General features: G+C 38.7%; 1 protein-coding gene across 5 annotated transcripts in view; it reads right to left on the bottom strand.

Annotated features, from left to right (window-relative positions):
* NHSL1 (NHS like 1) overlaps positions 1–19,597 on the bottom strand; it is a 258,786-nt gene that overhangs the window by 160,888 nt on the left and 78,301 nt on the right. The window lies entirely within an intron of this gene.

Genomic DNA, 19,597 nt, shown 5'->3' on the forward strand with positions numbered 1-19,597 from the left:
CATCTTAAAAGAAACCACCTTTGGTATTAGTAGGTGTTACTGCCTTATCATTTAAATAATGCTAATGCAAAACAAATGGCTGCAAAAATAGATTATTTTTAGCTGTCAAGTGCCAATGTCTAGGGGTTGGGGATTTTATTTGTTTGTTTTTTGTTTTTTTTTTAGGATTTACACTATAATAGAACACACAAAGGTTTCCACTGAACATAGATGCGCTCCCACACACCTGTAAAATCTGCTAACACATACCCTTCAGAAACCATTACAAAAAAAGCTTCGCCTTTTCCAAAAGTTATGGTACTCTGACTCATAATAAAAGGATAAGGTTTAATTTACTGGCTAGGAAGCAAAGAGCTAAGTACTGTATCAGATTACCCTATGAATCAACTAGGCACATTAAAGGGACCTTTGGTTCCTACCACACAGTACAATGGGTTAGCCAACTGTCTTCTGTAAATAATTTAATAGGTTGCATTTAAATTTAAATCACCCTGTGAGGTAATGCACACATGCACATACAGACTGAGGCCTTTCACCACTCCTACAACTAAACAAGTGAAAAAGCTATTCCGATGTTGCTAACTCTCATGATTTTATTTGGTGTTCTTGAAGTCCCAACTCCTGGAGGCACTGGATTATGTGAGAATCTCATATTACATATAAGAAGAGGTAAATTTCTAGCCCTGACGTTTAAGGGAAAAAAAGATTCAAAATGTGATCCAAGTGCACCCTAAAAGCCTAAACGCCAGAAGGGAAAAGAAAAACAACCCAACATTTATACCTTTAATATCTCAAGATTTTTAAGCCAATATCATGAGTTGAGGGCCTGACTCATGATTTATGAACACTTGCAGTTGGCAATATTGCTATATTCACTATACAGCTTCAGACAATTCAACAAGAAAATACAGAGATGAATACATACAGTCATGACTACTATTAAATGTTATAAACTCAGCACCAGCCATCACATCACAATTAATTTTGTCCTTTTGTACAAACAGAATAGGAAGCAACTCTAAGGGGGAAAATTTATCTTGTACCTTTGGATTGTTTCCTCTCAATCTCCTTTAATTTGCTGGCTTGCTCCATGGAAAATATAACCAGTCCAACACTCAGTTATTGCCATATACATATTTTAGACTTAATTTACAAAGTGAAAATGGAAAGGCACTATACGACCATTATTACAGGATGCACCATGTTCAAAACAAATGCCTCATGTATATTGCAAGGGAGATGGAAAATGTTCGCATCTGACATACTTTAAATGGGAAATGTATCTTATAAGATAAATGGCTTTTATAGACCAGTGTAAGAAAAATAAGGGCACAATTCTATTAACTTCTATTCAATGATATTAGTTTCCAATCCTACAATTTTTCTTCCTTGCTATCTGTTACATGTGCAAATGAGCTTTTAGGTTTCAGGATTAAGTGGGTTAAAATGAAGACCTTATTTTTCACTGTCTTAACACAATTACACTCTGGCTAGATCCATGAATCACAGAAGAGGGAGTAGTTCTTAGAAACCCAGAGGAAGCTAGGAGGGATCGAGGGAAAGGCTAACAGAAAAAAATGTTCCACGTTTACGGTTAGAGATAAAACACAGTATACTTTATGATACTCACACACCTTCAGAACTCCCACTACCTACTGTGGTTCATTCTTCACAGAACTCCCCTAAAAGTTCTTAAGTAAGCAAATGCAAATGGCTTGAAGCCACTGACTTTTCCCTAAGGCCAACAAACTAAAAGATTTGTTGCAAGGAAAAAAAGTTTCAGTTTAGTACAAAACTCAGACTTGCTCTGTTTTTGGTTGGTCTGTGGTTACTGGCACCATTCACATGCTACTTTAATCCCTACATTTCCTATAATTTAATTTCTGATGATTTGGCTAGACATTATCCAACATGATTCACAAGTATTGCTCCCTACAGAACTTACTGATCATGGTGAGTAAACACTTTGCCCAAGAGCAAGGAGCCTCCTGGACAATCTCTCTCTCTAGGTATTAAAGAAAATCATTGTTAGACAGCCACAAAGGCATTCAGATTAAATAAAATCAAAAGCTCCTTGAACTGTCTTGTTTGTACTCAGCCTTTCACAATGCATCTGTAAACAGACCACCACCTGAGAACATAAGACAGTCATCGAAAATGAATATCACTCATACTTGCTCAGACTCTATGAGAAAATCATTCAGACAATTCCAAACCTGTTATCTGCAGCCACCTCACACAGTGTGACTGATGATCTCCAGCCATGAAAATCATTTGAAGGCAAGTAAGAAATTCAGTGGCTATAACTGACACAAAAAGCTCATGAGTCTGCTCGCCTTTCAGAACTGTTACTGAATACTGTGTAAAGGCACATTGATCTACTTGGACAGGCACAGTATAAAACTGCCTGGAAAGATAACAAGCCTTATAATACCATAACCCAGAGTCCCATATTATTTGCAGCAATAATGCCATAGAAAACTTAATTGTTTTTATTGCAATAGGGCCTAGAGGTCCCCCCCAAAATTGCAGCCCTACTGTGTTACGCACTGTACCCAAACACATAGCAAGCAGCAATCCCTCTCCCAAAGAGTTTACAATCTAAGCAGACAAAGGGTGAGGGGGAAAAAGAGCCAGAGATGAAGTTATTTGCCCCCAGTCAGACAGCAGGTAAGTTACAGAGGTGAGAACAGAACCCACGTCTCCTGACTCCCTGTCCAGCAACCTATTTACTAGGCCATGCAGCTGCCCTCCATTGCTCTCAGAGCAGGAAGCAAAGATATAAAGGAACAAATTAACAGACATAAACAGCCTATGTCCTTCTAAAGACCACTACAGTCTAATTGCAAAGAATGATTTTGTTTTTTTATATTTTGTTAGTGAAGATCTAGCCAGGGGAGGGTGTTTGTTTAATTGGGAAATGGAAAAAATTTGTTTTTTTTTAATTGCAATACTACTTTGTGTCCCACACACACTTCAAATCCGTCAGGCCTACAAAAAAGTAAGCCTGCAGCAATATTAAAATCCAAGCTCTCCATCCACAATAAATCCAGCCTTGGGCTTGTGGATCTTCACATGTAGACATGTGTCACCTTCCCTCTGTCCGCTAACCTTGTAACGAATTAATATACTGATTGGCACAGACAGGCATTTCATACCTTGTTTGAACACAACAATGGGAGAAGGCAGACAGAATCACTCAACTCTCCAGCATTTTCATACACAGCATCATACACCGTTGCTGACAAGCTGGGACTTTAAGCATGTTTGCAGCCCATGATTTACAGAGCTAATATATTCCACACTATCAGTGGGCAGGTTTGAGGAGTTTTATTTCTGGAACAGATTGGGCTTCATTCTCCTCTTATTTACACCAGTTTGACTTCAGCACAACTCCATTCGAGTCGACTGAGTTACTTCTGATTTACATTGGTGTGAAAGTAGAACCAGGCTCATTAAATCTGAAGTTTTTATAAAAACAACAACAAGAAAATAAAATGAACTTTATTTTAAAGGGAGATGTGAGCCAAATGCCATTGTCATCTTTAAACAAAATCTTCATATAGAACTGCTTGGCACCAAAATAAAAAATAAAATAATCTTTTACAGAGTGACCCAACAAAAATAAGAAATATTCCTTATTTAAAAAAAAAAAGTCAGCTTAGCCTAATAAATTCCAGAATTAATACAAACCAAAATCCCTCAGTAATCCACCCCCCCCAACATAAAAATGAATTAAGCAATCACTGACCACAAGAGAAACACTTAAAGTATTGAGACATTTTAGTATATGCCGAGGGAGAGAGCATTTTAGATGTGGAGTCTCAGGCCTTGTCTAGACTAGAAAGGGTTGCCGATACAGCTCTATCAGTGGCAAGAGTGTTCCTTTGGCTACATCTGCACTGAGGCTTTTGCTGGCATAGCTATGCCATTTAGGGGTCTGAAATTTTCACACTCCTAACTGACATAGCTATGTAGGCAAAACTTAAGTGTAGACCAAGCTTTGGAGAAGGCTTTGCCTCTCCTATCCTACAGGACAGTATGTGAGCTCCTGTTGAGTGCATAAAGACTGGTGTGTTTATAATCTCAGACATTGCACTATCACGCAATTCCTTCACATCACGAAGGTATTTGACTTTACTCACAGATCAAGAAGCTTATAAACATCTGTGCTCTGAATAACTGAAGTCATGTTGTTGGAATCAGTGTCTAAAGCTGTCTTTAAGCCTTGAGTACCCTGATATAATGATCAGCAGGTGAGCCACAAGGTGGCTCCATGGAACAATTCACATCTCTCTACTTCTATACCGACATGAATTGAAACGGCACAAAAGACAGCATGCTTGGTGTACTGTACCAGCATCAAACCCAAAGCTAACAGTGGAGAATTCTGGATTGTGTTTATAAAAAGAGAAAAAATGATAGTGTATGGCAAAAGAGCCCAAAAACATTTTTTTTTAAAATGGCATCTTCTGTCTACAGAAGAATTTTCTGAAAATTTCCATAGAGCACGAGAACAAAAAGACATTACTACTACAGAACAATAGAACTGAACTGATGCAAGATCATGCAGCATCATACTAGAAGGTCTGGAGAGCGATCATCCTGTCTTTAGCAACAAGCTCATGTGAACCCTCTTATTATCCCAGTAAGAAAATAAAACTGAATCTCATTTATTTTAATGTTTTTTTTAAACTCAGACATGATTCTTCTCCAGCCAATAGTCCCACAATCCTGTAGGAAGGTCCCACATCAATCTGAGTTGCTGTACCAGTTTCCACAGAAGAGCTTCTAAATTGGGTGTGGTTGTGGCTTCATAACACAGAAATCTTCTTCATAGGCAAAACATCAAAGAAACTTGTAACCATAAGTAGCCTCTCTCTTTCCAAAACTAAACTTGGCTAGCACAAATAGTTACTTGGTTTAGAAAGAGAAAAATGATTTTTTTTCATATCTATTGACCAAGGAATCCCAGAAGCTGGTGCATTCTTCGGATTGATCACTGTAGGATGAAGAGGATTTTATTTAAATTTTCCCGTATCCATGGAAGATAATGAAAGCATAATTTTTATTGTAAAAAAGTCCATTTTTTTTAAACACACAAAAAGAGGATTCTAAAGTAGTCATTATAACTAGAAGATGGGAAAAGTTTAGCAGAACCACACAACAAAAAAATACTTCAAAAAGACATTTTGGCAGCCAGTTCTCTGTTTCTAGAATCTAAGCATTTTTCTGCTATGCAAAAGTCAATTGAGGTCAGGGGTATCTAAATACATCAGCTTCTTGGATTCTTTGGTTAACAGATGTGGGTGACTGTTATACATTTACCTGGAGAAACCCAGGTTCAACTCCTGCTTCAGGCCATATCTGAAAAGAAGGGATATCCTGCCATTTGACCACATCACATATGCTTCCCCATATCATTCCAGCAGACATGAAAAAATTGTCTGAGAGGTCTAAAACAGAAATACTGAGATCGCTGCAGGTCAGAAGCAAGGTGGACCATTAAGCCTGAACAGAGCCTGTCCACGCTACCCCTCACTTTCTCAAACACTCATAATTGAAATTTTTGTTCCAGCTCAGAGAAAGAGTTCTCAGAGTCAAACCAACTGCTTCTAGACATGCTCTCTCCTTCCAAGGAAGACGTATATTTTTGTAATTTTTTTTTTTTAAACCTAACTTACTTCCAGTTTCCTTTCGGTCTCCTTTAACTTTTTTAGCTGCATTGAGCACCTGGCAAAGAAAACACAGTCAAATAGCACGCTCTCTCCTTCTATAGAACTTGGATCGTTCTGAGTTAAATTATACCATAGTTTACTAGGTACTGCTGTGTTTTAAGTTTAGTACATGTTGAAAAGGTTACCAGTTTCTTAACAGGTGAGCCAAAATATTTTTATTACCTGCATATACACTTGTGTCCAGCATGAGATCGGTAACATATTGCAGTGATATATCACAAACTCAAGATTCAGTTGACCTGGTGAGGCCAAGAAAAATGTCTTGACAGCATGTCCAAATAGTGTTGGCAGCCCTATTGCTGTGGATGTTTAAAACTAAACTGTACACTAGTGAATACACAATACAGAACAGTCCCATGCTGGCAGGGAAGTAGACTACATGGCCTAATAAATATTTTCCTTTTCTCACTTCTAAGATTCAGTAGGCACTAGGGAAATTGTGGAGGGATATGTCTGTTCACGTGGGAGAGGGAAGAGATAGGAAAGATGCTGACTATATTGAATAAGCAGCACCCTCTGCTGGTAGTTTAATATAAACAAACACTAGGCCTGAAGGCTTCTCTTGGTAGAAAAGAAAACAAGTGGAACAAGGATGGTAAAACTGGGAGAAGCAGGAGTAGCTAAAGCAAGAGAGGAGGGAAGATGTAATTGGTGGGGAAACTCACATTCTTCTCAACGATCCCCAATCCTCATCCTCTTGTTAGGTCCATAAAACTTTTCCTCCTTAATTTTAAAGATCAGCAGAAAAATTCTATTTTTTTTACTTTATGCATTCTTGGGGTTTGCAAAATATGCAATTTACTGAATACCATTAGGCACTGGAGTCTTGATAATTAAATGCTAATAATTAAAATAAAAATTGACAGCTAACACCTACAGCAGAATATGAATTTCTTTAAAAAGGAACATTCAGTTCTTTCTCAGGCTTTGTGACATCTGTACCCAACGATATGCTCATCACACTACAAGCACCAAAACACACTCAGCATTTGAAATACATGCATGGCAAGTGTGTGTTTAGACTGTTACGGTTTATCCCACTTCCATCTCGGCACCATGCTCCTATATTTATATTCTCTGTTTTAATTAGGTCGCTCCAGTGATTTATACACTTGCTCACTTATTATTTTTTTCCTCCAGAAGATACTAAGTCAGTCTCAATCTTCCCCCAGTTTCTCATGAGTGTACGCATGTACATATACGCAAGTTAGGAAAAAGGTTGAAATTACGCTGTCAGCAAAAAGATGGTTAACATGTTCCACAGACAAAAAAGGGAAAAACGAAACCTGCACACCTGAATAAAAGAAGGACCGCCAGTTGTAGACAACAGAGTATTTAAATAGTGATTTCCCTTCACAGAACCATAGGTACCAACTCAGTGGGTGCTCCGGGGCTGGCTCACTAGCGGGCCCTGCCGATCAGTTCCTCCCTCCCTCCCCCCACCCACCTGGCATCTCTCACCCACCCACCATCTCTCACCCACCACTGATCAGCTGTTCAGTGGCAGGGAGAGGGACGAGCAGGGGCAGGAAGGGGCAGGGCACTCGGGGGAGGAAGGAGGTGGGGAGGGAAGGGAAGAGGCGGAACAAAGTGGGGCCTTGGTGGAAGGGTGGAATGGGGGCGGGGCCTGGGGCGGAGCAAGGGTCAAGCACCCCTGGGGAAATCAGAAACTCAGCACCTGTACACAGAACTATAGGCTGGTCTTAAATACACCTATTGATCTCAGAGTCCTGAAAACTTTCTTTACAACACATACATTTCACAACTACCTTGCTGAAGGCTGCCAAATTCTTTCACAATGTTTTTAATGGAGTTATACCCATATATCTTATGGAAATCAGACTTAAAATATTCCTTTCCATGACACAGAGAGCTTGTGCATTAATTTTGAACTTATAGCTTTTCTTTTATCATAACACCTCTGGCTCTGCATTTGTCAATTTCAGGGGGCTAGAAGGAAGGGAGAAAAAAAATCACACTGTAAAAGTTTTTGAAGAACACACATGTTCTGTAATCTAATGCTCTGCAAATCTATAGGGAGTGTTGCAATTCTGTGCAGATTTCAAAAACAGCCATGCTTTCCCAAATGAAACCAAAACATGCCACACCTAGAGGAATGCTGTAATCTCACCTCAACCTCGCAACAGACTCTAGTTTACAGAAACTCTTGGTGGAGAACGAGTATAAGGAATGTTGCTGACATGTACAGACGGTGAAGAAGAGGGTGTAGATTTCATACATAATGTACTGTCCTCCATTACTGTAACCCAAAATTAAAATGATGGGGCAGAGTCCTCACTAGTCCTGTGAGACAGCCTTGTTAAAAATACACAAAGAAAAAAACATTTTAAATAATGAATAGATGACAAATGTGAATCTACATGCATGCAATGGGTGTGGGTGTACCAACACTGATAAACCAGAAGAATCTCCGCACCTACTCATCCACATACATACTCACTCCTTCTTCCATACTTGGACCTGAAACAACACGAAGTTCCTTTTTGCAACTCTGAAATGTCTAAATAACCTTTTTCGCCTGTTGGAACTAGGACTGGGAGTGCAGATATAATGCCAGAAAAGTGGTCTGGACTGGAGTAGACGAAGCAGACAATCTATACAACCTTTGAAGAGTCATGGGAGTACCTGATGACCACCTGCCAAAAAAGTAAGACTAAGGAAGGGAAGTGGTACTGGTAGTGGAGATGGAAGAGGTAGCATTATTCTAAGTAAAGATGAGCATGGGACAAGTCAAGGATATCCATGCAGGACAGCAAGATGTTGCTGTCAAACCACAGATAGATAAAAGAAACACTGGCCGTCCAGATTAGGATGTGACAATTTTTAGATTATTTAACCCATCATCAGTGGGAACAAGATGCCATCTGATGCCACTCTGCACAAAGGGGAAAACCAATTGGGGATTTGCAATCTCTCCTCATTAGCACCACGAATGGATTCTTGTTTACATTGATAAAGACAGTTCATCATCCTATCAATGAATCATTTTAACTAATGAAATGTGTGGGTGGAAGAAAGCGGGCAGGGATCATATATTACAGAAATTACAAATATACACTGGCTTATATTTGTCTCACTAAATACTAAATTATTAAGAATGAGCTTCTCCCAAGAGAGAGTAACTTCCAAAACAAATTAGAGACAGCAAGGGAGAAAGAAAAAATTGAAACAAATGAGTGCTTTAGAAAGTAGACATTTCCTGAATTTCAAAAATGTGTTTCTTATACAACTAAAAACCCAGCGCTGCTATTTCAACCAGTTTATTATAGCTTGATAATAATTTTTAACGCTGCACTCCTTCTGTGGAAAATGCTCCACTTATACACAAAGAACATAAACTACTGGTTTAATGTCCATCTTGACCTCTTCCTTCATCTCTAGAGAGAACTGTACATGATTAGATTTTGGCCTTAAAAACCATCCTGACAAAAAGTATCTACAGAGATTAAATTTCCTCTTCAGATGTTCCTGGAAAGGTCAATCAATCCCAACTCAACAGCAATACCAAATAGCACCTGCACTATGGCCTTCTACATGACCTGCAACACCTTTGTAAAAGGACACTGACTAAGGATTAATATAACTTTAGCTATAAACACTAAGAAAACAGGCATGTTAGAACAGAATGAAAATTTTCTACTAGATCTCAGGCTAGTTCTCTTGGATAGCCCTCACTAAGAGGACTTTTTGGCTTCTCACAGACAAACATTTCTACACTTTTTCACATTGGTCACTTAGACCCCCGATCATGCAACTGACAGCACATAGGTGAATTGCTGTGATCATACACGATCAATTGCCAGATCGGGGACTAAGGGATCACACAGCCCTAGAAACCAAAAGCCATTTTGATGACAAATGAATGGACTTCAGAAATTTGAGTGTACCACTTATGAATAAATGCTTTACAGACTGAGGAATACCAGCATCAAGACTTTTAAAAGATTTTGAATCTTTGGCAAGACACAATGGTAATAGACTTTGCTTTTTACTGTATTCCCTTGTGCTTACAAAATGTAAGTTCTGGCAGACATAGCAGGATTTTGCATTTATCATCCTTGTACTCATTTACATAAAAGAGCATTCAAAGAAAAAAAGAATAGCCTATATATATATATTATTTTAAAAGTTGGATTTTTATTGAGAAACTGGAAAGACATTTAAATTAAAATGTCACTGATACCATTTCCACAGCCTGTTTGCCTGTAAAGTCAGGCTGCCTTATTTAACCTAAGTTCAACTGTACAAACTGATGGAAGAGTTAGTGAAATGTTTGGTATCTAGCAACACGTGAAATAAAAGCCATACAGATGTTTTCATATATTGTATATAAATATACATACACGAGTAAATATAAAATTATAGGAGTAATGCGTACATGTATGCTTATTATACAACCATGTACTATGCTATTTAGCAGATGCTTGTGACACAACCAACCTACCCGGCTGGAGGAACAAACTGACAAGTGAGCAATGTGTTTATAATGTATTTATTTGTAATAATAGTGACAATTTATTAATGGGAACTGCCTGCTTCGTCTCAAACATCTCTTTGCTCTCCCATTACTACTTGTGCTAAATCCACCAAGTTAAACATCTTAGCAAGGCAGCTCAGAGCAGAGCTTAGATTTCTTTAGCGTGCAGTACTTTTCTCTCTGAAAAACACAAGTGGAAAATAGATTTACTTTCTCTGCCATCTTTGGAATACAGATAATACCATGCTCTGTGGTGTCAGCTCTTCCTCCTCCAAAGTCTTTGTAAGTCCCTTTTGTGTCTCATGCTACTGTCTTCCAAACAATTCTGGGTAAGAGTGTGCTTCTTCATTCTCACCAAAAAAGACATTGAATGAGAGCATTGTTACATAAAAGGAATTATATTTAACACCAATTAATTTTTTTAAGTATTTAATAAAAAATATGTAAGGCAAACAATGTGGTAACTACTAAAAATAAAAGTAAACTGACTTCATGAAAGTTTCATTCTTGGCATCCTGTAGGCTTTTAAGAGTTTCCTTTCAATGGTGGCAATACTACAGCAGACAATTCAACAGATGAGAAACAATTCATTTCTCTTATCCAACAACATCTTTTTCCTCAGCTCAACAGACATGTCAGGAAACATATTAAATCTTCACTTACAGGCCATACTATTCTCTCATGTCATAAACTTTTACTATGCTTAGCAATAAAAATCATACTTTTTAAGGGACTCTCAAAGTACTGCACATTTCTTTTCTGGAGAGAGAAAAAAAGAGGCTATGGACTAATTTTTTTTTTCTGTATTGTGTTGCCATATAAGATTAAATTGCATGTATGAAGAGCTGTTCCGGTCTTCGGTTTTTATGTGAGCATTTAATTTAGTGCTGGTGACAGCTCTGGAGAATGCAGCCACTGAATGGGTCTTCCCTAGACATGAGATTAAAGTTCAGGCTTCAAGTTCATGTACTCCTTGGTTTCTCTGAAGAGATGAGCAATTAGTTATCACTTAGTGCACAATACATAATACTTTGTTGTAGATGAAAGTCCTCAGATTAAATGCTCTGCAGAAATGCATTTAACCTGAGGACTTTCATCTACAACAAGCAAAGGCTATGGGGCAAATTCTCCACTACACTTCCTGGGAGCTGCAGCACACAAGACACAGCCCAGTGGGGAATGGGGGCAAAACTTTGTGCCTCCCAGATTCTGGGCTGCTCTAGGGGCTAACGTGCGCCTCGTAAATTACAGTAGCCTTGGGGGCTGCTTTAAGTAGCAGCAGACTCCAGGGCTGCCAGGAGGCTGCATTGCAGCCCACGGTCCCGGTTGCACTGCCAGCTTCACGCCCACTCCAGGGACAACAATTTCAGCAGTGGAATTCTCTCCTGGCCACTTGCAGCGCGTTAAGACAGAGGAGCAGGGGGCTAACCCTGTCCCTGAATCCGGATTAAAGTAGCCATTTTAACAAACGCATCAGTAGCCTAAGTGCTTAAAGGGGGGAAACGTTATTTGGGGAAAAAAACGGTTCTATTACATTAACAGCATCTCATTGTCAGAGCATGCAAGAAAAAAGAAGCCTCAAATCTTCAATGGTTCTATGAAGGGAAATACTTAAGACCTTTCAACTGTATTCTAAGGGTAACCCACTAAATTCATTTAAAAAAACCCTGTATATTTGTACAGCATAGTCTCCTAAGATCAAAAGAACTTTTGCTTATATATACACACAATTTGAAGTGTGACATTTTTATTTTAGGTATCAGTTAAAATCATTCTTTTGAGGGAGCTTAGGGGAATGTTTATCTCAAGGTATCTAGCACAGTAAGCACTGTATACCTACTAACATTAATTTAAAAAAATCACATTTAATGGGGTGAGGTCAGGGCTGGGAGGAGAATTTGAATACTTTAAACTTATACAGCATGTATCACATGTAGATCTCAAAGCGCTTCCCTGGACACTCAATAACAGACTTAAAAGTGGCAATTCTTCCACAAAAAAACTTCAAAAACAGTCTCCTACGAGAAACTGCAGAGCAGAAATTAATTTGCAAACTAGACAGCATCAAATTAGGCCTGGGAGAGTGGATAAAGACTGGGAGTGGATGGTTCACTACAAGAACTAATTTCCCCATGCTAATTTCCCCGACTGTTACTCACAACTTCTTGTCAACTGTTTGAAATGAGTCACCCTGATTACCACTACAAAAGTGATTTTTCGTCCTATTCATAATAGCCCACTTTAATTGAATTGTCTCGACCCCCCACTTGGTAAGGCAACTCCCATCTTTTCATGTACCATTATATATATCTTCCTACTATATTTTTCCACTCCATGCATCCGATGAAGTGGGTTTTAGCCCACAAAAGCTTATGCCCAAATAAATTTGTTAGTCTTGAACGTGCCTCAAGTACTCCTTGTTGTTTTTATTATCCTCATTGTTACAGAAGAGGAATCTGAAGCACAGAAGTGAAGTGACTTGAAAGGTCACAGTGCATCAATAGCAGAAGCAAGACTTCTGATTCTCAGCACTGTGCTCATTCCACTGGGCAACAGCTTTCCTTAAAGAAAATCAGTCCCTGAGAGAGCCATTCTAGTGTTTGTCAACCTTTCTCAAAAAATTCCCACAGTTTTGTTATGCTTGAAAGCCATCTCCCCTCTACTGTACTGAGAAGGTTTCATTTGCATCCAAAAGCCTCTAAGATCAGCCAAGAGAGGAACTCAGAGCAGGAAAAACAGCTTCCCAGTTTAGATGAGGAGCAAGCCAAGAAAAATCATTTAGGAGAATCCTGCACTGAGGTAAACCTTTTTTTTCAGCCAACTAGATATTACAATTGATTGAAGCAGCCTGTTGAAATTAAGTGGAAATGTATTTTCTCTTCAGTTCCAAGAAATGTTATTTCCTTTCCCAAACTTTAACTCCAAGCTCTCTTCAATGTTATCACCTGCTGCTTGGCTTTCAAAACACCCCCCCCCCCCAAAAAAAAAACAAAAAGGAAGAAACCTGTGAATCAACTCAGAATTCTTGTCTTTTACCTTCCGAGTCTACTAAAGAAAGCAACTATACAAGCAAATAAATAAGGCAGAAAATATATTTGTGATATGGAAGCAAACAACAAGAAGGAAAGGGTCGATTCCTCTTTAGCCACTGGTTTCAGAGTAACAGCCGTGTTAGTCTGTATTCGCAAAAAGAAAAGGAGTACTTGTGGCACCTTAGAGACTAACCAATTTATTTGAGCATGAGCTTTCGTGACCTACAGCTCACTTTAGCCACTGGCAGTCAAGCAGGATGCAATGATTTTGCACTTAGTTACTTTAAAGGCTGAGCTTCCAAGGCAGGGAGTCCGAGCAAGGAGCTGTGAGCTCTAATTATGCACAGCCACTGGGAAATGACCACAGAACAAAGCATTGCTCTTGCAGTACCTGATACTGAACACCATATCCCTAGTTTTCCCACCTTACTGGGGCCAGCAAGTCCTCAGAAGGGCCCTTCTGCAGCAGCAGGTCCACTCCCTTCAGCAGGCTTGAATCAGTCTCCTTCCCATCACTTTAGTTTAGCTTCTCTGTGGTTACGCCTTACCTCCCTGGTGATGGTCATTGCTAGTTAGGCCCACACATCCATTGTGGTGGCAGCTACACCATGGGAAAACAAGCCTCTCTTAACTCACTAAATGTTTTCCATGATGTGACACCTCCAATAATGGACAGCTGACCATAATACCTCCAAGGGAAACTGGACTGATTTACAGTGACCAGAGAATCCAGGGTAGTGCAGGCCAGCCATGTTTCTCCAGCTCTGGAAACTCTCAAATGAGGATGCCTCTCTGCATACCAGGAGGAGGAGGAGAAACCCAGTGCAACCACACTTGGGTTTGGATTGACTACCTCACTGCCTGACTGACAGGGTGTGTCAAGGACATGACTGGGACATGGGCAGTCGGACCGAATGGTCAGAGCCATGGGGGTAGCCAGGCCTGGAAGTAAAAGTGGAGCTGAGCTGGTCTACACTGAAAAGTTACATCACCATAGCTATAACTCTCAGGGGTGTGAAAAACCCGCATCCCTGAGAGAAGTAGTTAAGCCAGCCTAACACCCGGTGTAGACAGTGGTAAGTTGATAGGAAAATTCTTCCATTGACCTAGCTACTGCTTCCTGAAGAGGTGAATTACCTACAATGACAGGAGATCCCCTGCAGTTACTATAGTGTCTACGCTGAAGCGCTATAGCTGTAGCATTTTAAGTGTAGACATAGCCTAAAATAAGGAGGTCATCTAGTCCAACCCCCTGCTCAAAGCAGGGCCAATCCCCAGTTTTTGCCCCAGATCCTGAAATGGCCCCCTCAAGGATTGAACTCACAACCCTAGGTTTAGCAGGCCAATGCTCAAACCACTGAGCTATCCTTGCAAACTTAACATCATTACTTTGTGCTTGAATAGGTTCTGGGAGTGGCTGGCTCACTACAAAAGCGGTTTTCCTTCTCTTGGTGCTGACACCTTCTCATCAATTATTGGGAGTGGACCACATCCAGCCTGACTGAATTGGCCCTGTCAGCACTGGTTCTTCCCTTGTGAGGTAACTCCCTTCTCTTCACGTGTCAGTATATTTATGCCTGTATCTGTAATTTTCACTCCATGCATCTGAAGTGGGTTTTTTTAACCCACGAAAGCTTATACCCAAATAAATCTGTTATCCTTTAAGGTGCCACCAGACTCCTTGTTGTTTTTGACAAAAAGAGACAACAGTCAGAAAAACCAAACTGACCTATTGACTAATGTTACTCTCCCGCACCCTATTTTTGTTAGTAGTAAACATATTTAAGGAGCTTTATGCCTAGATATTAAACGGGGGCGGGGATGGGGGAGAAGAGATAAGACCAATTGACCAGACGAATTTAAAATCCTTTGGAAATATTTTATTAATAGGGTTGTCAATTTTGGTTGGATGTATTCCTGAAGGTCTCATCACACGACGTAATATTTAATTAAAGATGTGTAATTATTAAGGAAAATTATTAGAACAGTCCTGCATGGTTGGCAACCCTATTTATTCTAGGGATGTAAATATCGTTTAAAAAGTTAACCGTTTAAATTATTAAAATTATATCGTTTAAACGGTTAACTGATTAAAGGGAGAGGGGTTGGGGTTGCTCTGGCCAGCGATGCGGGGACTGTGGTCCATTGGCGGGCCATGGGACTGGGATACAGCTGGTGGGGCTGGGGCGGTGTGCAGCCAGGGCTGGGGTCCAGCCAGCGTGGTGCAGCTGGGGATTAACAGTTAATGTGGGTTAACCAGTAAACCTAATGCTTACTGGTTAACATTTTACATCCCTAATTTATTCATCTTTAAAAAGCTAATCCATCATTTTAAAAAGCCTGGTAGTAGATATGGGTTCCTTTCTAAATGTGGCTGTGATCAATTGAGCAAACAACAGCAACAGCAGAATTCTGTATGTGTAATAAGTAGTCACTAAATATAAGAGATGGTATTTCAGGGCCAATCTCTGTGAGCACACAAACATTTGTAACTGAGAGCCTGTGGAATGTGTTCTTCAAAACACGCAGTACATATCAGTTCTGCACTAAGATGCAATAGAAGTCTGTCCTGGAGTAAAAGAGACTCACAAAGAAAAGCCATTATAAAATTATCCAGCAAGGTCATCAGATTTCTTCTTTCATGCTACTTTCTGTTGGCAAGAAACTTTGGTTCCCTATAAAAGAAAACAATGTGTGTGTGTTTACCCCTCTGAAGTTCTATAAAAGGTGGAAAAGCAAAGTATGAAACAAAACCAAACAAAAACAGAAAAACACATTGAACCCTCTTCTCCTGTAGTTAAATAATGAAGCTGTTTACATCTGGAAACAATTAACACTTAAAAAGGAAGGTGGGCAAGTATCAAGAGGAGGAAATCAAGAATACTTGCAATATTAAGTAAAACAAGTTTTGTGTATTTGCATGATTAAAACAGTTTTCAGTTACAACTCTACTCTGTTTTAATCATGCAAATACACAAAACAGGAAAAAACACAAAATTTTAAGTGTCAGCTTACAATTTTAACACAGTCCACACAGTCACTTTTTCAGAGGTGCTTAGATACTGTGGTGCCACTGTACCAACCTAGATTGATCGTTATATCAGAGAATGCTTCTTGCATGTTTCAAACTCTTTTTAATTATGAAAGGAAAACACACAAAAAAACTACTCAAACAAAACTGAAATATATTAAAAACAATCTACCAAATGATGAACAAAAACACATGGAAAGTAAGACAAGGGCCTTCAAACCTGAATGTCCTGCAACTGTTTTCTGAGAACTTGACTATCAACAGCATTTTAGCCCATCTCAACTGCTGAAACATGCAAGAGGCATGAGTATGTCAGGTTTCTGTCTAACTTCTCAGTGTGTATGGCATGAACATAAAAGGCTCAACACCACTCAGACCTTTAAAGATAAAGCACCAACAACCAAAAAAGTATATTCAGAGATGAATGAGACAGCATGGAAAATACGAGCACGTGAGCTATGTGTTCACAGCAGCCCACTGGAATCAACTGCAGGCAGCAAAACAGAAGATGGACTAGAAGGGATCCCCTTTGCCTCTGTTTTTTTCAAATAAAATACCCTGTTGAAAGGCCAGTGTGACCCACTGTACCTTAAGTAGTGCCCTATAAACCCCACATTCAGATACGGTTGTGATATCTCATACAAAGCATGCCATGTGAGATCCTGTCACAGCCAAAAAACAGGTTCTTGTAATTATAAAGTCTAACAGGACAACAAAGAGCTTAGCATTAGCTTACCAACCTGCCACAACCTATTATTTAGATAAGATCGAGGAATATTCTGGGCAGGGTGGATAAAAATCAATTTTTATTTTTTTTTTAAAAATCAGTCAAAAAATGATTTTTTGATAGATTTTTTCCTCAAAAAGCATTTTATCTAAAGATAGTTTTAATTAAGATACATTATAGCTCAAAAATATCTCATCATGGAATAGGGATTATAAATTCTAATTCTATAGTATGACACAATATAGTCAAGTAATGTTTAAGGAAAGTTTTGTAAATGAGTTCCAATAGTTCATGGATTAGGGACCCAATTTTATGGGGTTCCACAGGCTTATGTATAGATTATTTAGGTTAATCTTTCTTTCTACCCAATGGGACTCAGTGCCCAGTCTAGAAGATACCATCAGAGATGCTTAGCTTTGCAGTTCTCAAACTGTGGATTTGTGTCTCCAGAGAACATGCTTCTTAACAGTAAAAATGTTTTAAAATAAATAAATAATACATAGAGGTGAGAAATAACAAACCTCAACCCTATTTGTCCCTCTGCAAATCTGTGTACGCAGAGTCAATCCCTTACCTCTGTCTAAAAGTGGAAAGTTTCAAAAAGTTCAATGAATAGAAGATTGTTGGGGGCAGAATAGATCTGGACAAGGAGAAGAAGTCTGGAGATAAATATGAGAAGGGAGGGACAGGCAAGTGGAATTGTTTGAGCAGCAAATTCCAGAAGTCTGAGGTCTTTCTGAGTGTAGTCTTCATTGATTTGAGATCTACCATACCATTCTCTCACTAGAAGGGAAAACCTATAATGGCAGCAAGCCATAAAAGAGACCAGTCTGGGAATAAGAACCATTCAAGAAATATATGTTTGCTGATGATGTTTTAAAAGAAAGTCACACCAGTGAATTGGTGGAAGTTACTTAAGCAGTTGGATTCAGAGACTGTTGAAGTGATAATCTCATTTTTAACAGCAGTAGCTTCTTTTGCTGGTGGAGAAAAAATATTTTCTTCCTTTGGACTAATTCATTCCAAACTGAGAAATCATTTGGGACCTGAAAAAGCAGGAAAGCTTGTTTTTCTTTTCCAGATTATGAACAAACAGGAAAATGAAGGTAAAGACGACTGAGTTAGCTGCAGAAGCCAATATTCAGAGTTTCTCATGTTGACCTGGCTGACCTAGTAGATTTAATTTTTTTTTAATATTTCATTTAACTATTTTAGTTAAAAACAATTTTAACAAAAACAAACCTGTTTTAAAAAGTTAATGTTTAACTATATTCAAAAATTCATATGCTTGGTTTATTAAAATATTATGTGTTTGCTGTTGAAGAAAAAAATCCAGAATACATAATGTTTTAGCTAAATAAAACAATTTAAATGTCTTCTGGTGATGTTCTCCTCCTAATACAGCATGGCAAGAAAATCCTCCAAATATTAATGAATAACCTGTTGATTTGGAGATAGTTCACCTCCCAATGACTTCATAAATATCTGCTTCAATTACCTTTGGTAAATGAAATAACCAAACAATTATTCATTTTCTGATATAGCTGTAAAACTAATCTGAAAACGTTTTCAAAATAAATCACTTTAAAAATGTATAGTGTGTACCTTCTAAAAATGAAACCCACATCTATCTCTGAGTTGTGAAGAATAGGTATTAAGGTTATAACAACCAACAAGAATGAACTTTTATGTAGAAATCCATGATTAAATCAAGTCTTCCTGACTAGTGATTTAAATCAATTTGATTTAAATCAAATCCACCCTGCCTCTGACTGCTAGAAACTGGGACTCGAACACGTAATTGTCCCTGTTCTGTTCATTCCCTCTGCTACATCTGGCACTGGCCACTGTCAGAAGTCAGGATAAAATGGGCTCGATGGACCAGTGGTCTGACCCAATATGGCTGTTCTTATGTTCACATCAATAACACTAAACTCAATGTGTTTCACCTTCTTTACAGTAGTTCTTCATGCACAAATGTTATCCTACTGAGTACAAGCCATCTTATGGGTTTCATTGTTCCACATGTGTACAAAACAAATCAATATACAAAAAGGATATACAATTTGAATCTCCTCCCTAAAGGAACTATTTCCATCTGAAATCATTAAGGGGGGGAAATCCTTTCCTTCCCTTTTATTTATTTGTTATAGGCTGATGAAATCACTCAGCAGATACAGTTTTACACAAATCAGTTCATAAAGACATTATTCCGAAGGAGATACACTGCTCTAGGAAGAGATGTCATATTTAAGCCCATTTCTAAAGAGGTTCTTAAATGTACTTCAGTTGATAATCTTCTCCATCTGGAGTGAATAAGTGCAAGAACTCAAATTACCAAATTAGGTTCCACTGTAAATCTGAACTCACATTATCTACAGGCTCTTTTGTCTAAGGCAAACCTTACCAGCATTGTTTACCAAAGAAGGAGGTAAATAAAGTCTTATTTTTCTTTATTTCATAATTTACTTTGAAGCAATTCTACCCATTTGTTGACTTATTTGTTCAGTAGAGTACTCTGGTTTTCTACAGGCTCAATACTCCTTAAGATAATGGCTACACAATTACAAA

Source organism: Natator depressus, chromosome 3, assembly GCF_965152275.1.
Source record: "Natator depressus isolate rNatDep1 chromosome 3, rNatDep2.hap1, whole genome shotgun sequence".
Taxonomy (NCBI): Eukaryota; Metazoa; Chordata; order Testudines; family Cheloniidae; genus Natator; species Natator depressus.